A 4,661-nucleotide genomic window follows, 5' to 3' on the forward strand; every position below is an offset into this window, starting at 1 on the left:
TGTGGTTTTTCTATAAAATGGAATATTACTCAGCCATAAAGAGCGAGAGAATAGATTCATTCATAGGAAAATGGATACATATTGAAGATATACTCCTAAGTGAAATAAATAAGTCCCACATGTGTAAATACCAAATAGTTTCCCTGGTGTGAATATTCTGCAACAATGCATAAGATTCTAATAAGATTACTGACATTTAGAAATGGGAGGAAAGGAGCTAAAGGTAGAGGGAAGGTGTGATACGTAGGGGAAGAACAAAAAGGGAAAAGAAAAAAATGTGAGAGAATGAAAAGATGAAAATAAAGTGTTTGTAGATGGGGAGGGGAGGAGGGGGTGAAGGGAGGGCAGAGTTAAGGGAAAAAATGAGTAGGTACATGATCCCAACAATGACTGTAACTGTACTGTATCCCTAAATGTACCAATAAACTCAATTAAAAAAAAAAAACTTATTTTATGGTCCCAGATTTCATTTATCTTGCTGAATGCACGAGCAGCATTTGAAAAGGAGGGTTTTTTTAAATTGCTGCATACATATTTGATAAAAATGACTGACGGAGTTATTCCTATGACTTGAATTATATTTTTGTCTACGTATTCTGTCAATTGTTGAGTTTTCTAGTAATGCAGTTTCCTAGTAGTGTCTAGTTTTCTAGTAGTGGGCAGTTCTATTTCTCCCTCTAATTCTATAAATCTGTGCAACATATTTTTTTGAAGACCTGTCATTAGGATCATGCATCTCTATGATTGGTCAGTTATGCACGAACCATCTTATCACAGGTCACTCCTCACCCCTATACCTTAAAATCTGCATTATCTAATACTAATAGAGCCAAACTCCTGTCTATGCTTAACAGCTGCATGCTATATCATTATTCACTTATTTTTATTCTATTTGTGTTGTTATATTTAAATGGGTTACTTATGGCTGGATTTTTCATTTTTAGCAATCACTGTGTTTTTGCTTGTTTGTCTGTTTTTGTGGAAGCAAATACGCTTTATTAACTGGACAAACCATAAAAGCATCATGGTAGGCACCGTAGTTCATCCTTCTAATAAGCCTGTTGGTCTGGTCGTCCCTATTTCCAGCATCTCCACCTTCCACAAAATGAGTGACCTTTTTTTTTTTCATTCCACCGCAGGGACAAGATAATTTGAAGGGCCACAGGAAGTTATTTGTGTCTTTGAAGCGTATTCCAACAGTAGAGAGCTCACACATCAGATCTTCCATGCAAACAATGCTGTTTTTTACCAAGCAATCGAGCAATCAGTCCAGTACCGGTCAAGGCCGTTCACTTCTTCCCGATTTTGCCATAGCCACGCTTGTCTATTAGTGCATTTACCGACTCCAGGTCTGGGTACCCCATGCAGTATATGGTTCCACAGTCCTCAGCATGTTAAGGAAGCCTTGTTAAGCTTAACAAAGATTTGGTGAAGGCAAAGAAGCTGCAACACCTTGCGGACCTTTGGGCTCACACCTTTGATACCCCTGATCTGGATGACAAAGGCCAGTTTGGGTTCAGCAGGTTCGTAGAAGCTGCCAGCTTTTCTTGCCATCCTAGCCATTCGAATCTCAGTGCTGCACCTTGGACTATACCCCTTATGATAGTACCTGGCTTTTTCATAGGTGAGCTTCCTCCTTGCCTTTCAAAGCATTTTGGGGGCAAACTTCTTTCTCAATGGCTTATACCTTCAGCTGTGCGAAACATCTTTGTTTTTTCTTAAGGGTTTCTGGCACAGCAGGAACCTTTTTTCTTCTTCTCTTCAATACCCTCCATGGTTCTAGCAATGAAAGAGAGCAATCATTGCTTTTAATCAAAATGTTTATTCTACTTACATTCATTATAATTATTTATATGGTTGGATTTAAGTCTAACATTTAATTTTTGCTTTCTTCCTATCTTTCCTATTTTTGTTCCTCTTTTTCTCCCTTTTACTGAGTTAACCAAACCTTTTTCAGAATTCCACAGTAATTTCTCTATTAGCTTTTTAGTTCTACCTCTGTGTTTTGGGGTTGTTTTTTGGTAGTTGCTCTACAGACTACAGTATGCCTCCTTAGCCTTTCACGTGTAGAATTATTATCTCAATGTGAGAACCTCGCAACTTATAGATCCATTTTTTCCATCTTCATTCATTATACAATTATTTTTACATATGCAAAAATGAACTCCAAGACACGATGTCAAAACTTCCCTTTAAACAGTCACGTGTTTCAAAGGAATTAAGAGGAAAAATCATCTCTCTGATTCTTACACATACTTACCATGCCCAGTCCAGTGTTCTTCATCATTTTTTTTTTTAACTTCTTTTTTTCAGCGCTGGGGATTGAACCCATAGCCTTTGCGCTGGGCTACATCCCTGGCCCTTTATTTTGAGAGATGTTCGCACTATGTTGCCCAGGCTGGACTTGAACTTGCAATCCTCCTGCCTCTTTCCAGAGTGCTGGGATTTCAGCAGTGGCACCACAGTCAACTACCCTTCATACCTAAGGTGTCTTTTTGTGCATAGAAGATTCTGAGTTGACAGGGTTTTTTCCAGTACTTTAAAGTCATCATTGCTCTGTTTTCAGATCCCTGGAGATGATAAAGTCAGAGTCATAGTCGCTCCCATCACTTCCCTCTCTAGCTGCTTTCACTATTCATTTCTTTGCTTTTCTGCAGATTATGATTTGTGTGGGTGAAGTTCTCTTTATTTATTCTACTCAAAACTCACTGGGATTCACAAATTATTTAGTGTGTGACTTTTACTAAGGACTAGTCCTTTTCTCTTGTCCAAGAACTCCAATTAAATGTATGTTAGACTTTTTAATACTGTACATAGATCTACAAGGCTCATCATTTGTTTTTGTTTTTTGGTACCAGGGATCGAATTCAGGTCCTTGCGCTTGCGAGGCAGGCGGCAGAACCACTGTGCTAAATCCCCAGACCCCAGCTTATTGTTTTTTAAAGTCTTCTTTCTAGTTTTCAGCTTAGATTATTGCCACTGACTCATCTTCAACTCTGGACTCTTTCTTCAGTAACCTCCAATTTTCTGTTAAGTTCAGCAAGTGGATGTTTCCAGATACAGCACTTTTCACTTCCAGAATGTCCATCTGGCTCTTCAGATAGCTTCTCTTTCTCTGCAAGATTACCATTTATTCGTACATTGTGAGCATGTTTTCTTTTATGCACTTGAACAGAGTGTAACAGCTGCTTTAAAGTCCCTGTCTGATAAATTCAACACACAGATTTGAAGACCGTCTTTGCAGTCACATCGTCCTCTTTCTGAAACTGTCTACTAATTTTGTATTGGATCCCAAAGAAAATGAAATATTGCAAAGCCTTTGGGTTCTAATGTCCTCCAGATAATGTTTTATATAATCTCGATATTTTAGCATCCAGACTTGGCTTGTTTTCACGCCCCAAGTTCTATCTTCCCTGCAGGGTTGGCAGTTGACAGCTTTTGGGAGCTCTGTAAGCTTCAATCGGGTGTTTGGAGCCCGTCCCATGCACACACAGTTGATAGGGTGACCATGAGTTTGGACAGAGTTATACTTAGAATATGAAGACAATCCCCTACTTTGTCCCATTTTTTACGAATAGACACTCTACCAACTGTGTCCCCTTTCAGTCACTCTTCAGTCCCTCCAAGCAGTTGTCTCTTTTTTTCCCCACTCTATAGAAGTTTTCTATGTGAGGGATGGTCCAAGAAGAGTCAGCTGGACAGCACTGGAAATGGCCCATGAGATGCGCTTAGATGGGGCAGTGACAAGAATAACTTATTTTGAAAGAGATCATTCTGGCTCCTAGGTGGAAGAATGAATTTAATCAGGAAGCGATGGGAGAAGCAGAACTAGTCAGGAGGCACTGTGATGGTCCAGGAGAGAGGAGGCAGAGGTCTGCACAAGCACGGGGTAGAAGAAATGGAGAGAAGTGGACAGATTCGAGTATGAAGGTAAAGTGGACAGAATTTGCTGAAGGACTGGAAGCGGCAACTGAAAGAATGGCAACTTCTAGTCTAACTCCTGAGGTTGTACTTACAACATTCAGGTGGATAATGGGGCCTATTCATGAGATACAGAAGATTCCAAAAGAAGCAAGTTAGGGGTAGGGTATATTAAGACATAAAGAGTGTGAGATGTTTGTTAAATACTGAAGAAGCATGTCAAGGATGTGAACACCAGAACTTTCTACAGAGGATAAAAGGATTTATTTTGCTTCTGGGGTGTGTGTTTGTTTGTGTGTGTGTGTGTGTGTGTGTGTGTGTGTGTGTGTGCGCGCGCGCACGCGTGAGAGGTGGGTACTGAAGACCGAACCCAGGGCCCTCAGATGAGCTACATCCCCAGGTCATTTTGTATTTTTTGCTTTGAAACAAAGTCTCATTAATGCCTGTGATGGGATCCAATTTGTGATTCTCTTGCCTCAGCCTCCCAGACTGCTGGAAGTACAGGAGTGCACCACCGTGGCTGGCATATTTCACTATCTTTAATACAGATAAGTATTGGTTCATTACGTAGGTATCAATGGGAACAAAATCCTACTGTTATCTGATTATCAACAGATAACTTGCAGTCATTGATTTTAATGAGTCCCTCCCAAGCATGCTGTGTAAAATTTTAACTATATATAAGTCAAAAGTTCTATATAAGAAGGGTCAATTTTTTTTTTTTTTTTTTTTTTTTTTTT

The 4,661-nt window shown here is 39.6% G+C and overlaps 1 long non-coding RNA gene and 1 pseudogene across 1 annotated transcript in view; both read right to left on the reverse strand.

The window, feature by feature from the left end:
* LOC104855116 overlaps window positions 1-4,661 on the reverse strand; it is a 256,124-nt gene that overhangs the window by 203,353 nt on the left and 48,110 nt on the right. The gene's annotated exons all lie outside the window — the stretch shown is intronic.
* LOC104855115 lies at window positions 730-1,775 on the reverse strand (annotated as a pseudogene).

This window comes from Fukomys damarensis, unplaced genomic scaffold (assembly GCF_012274545.1).
Source record: "Fukomys damarensis isolate Sample0158 unplaced genomic scaffold, DMR_v1.0_HiC HiC_scaffold_3, whole genome shotgun sequence".
Classification (NCBI taxonomy): Eukaryota; Metazoa; Chordata; class Mammalia; order Rodentia; family Bathyergidae; genus Fukomys; species Fukomys damarensis.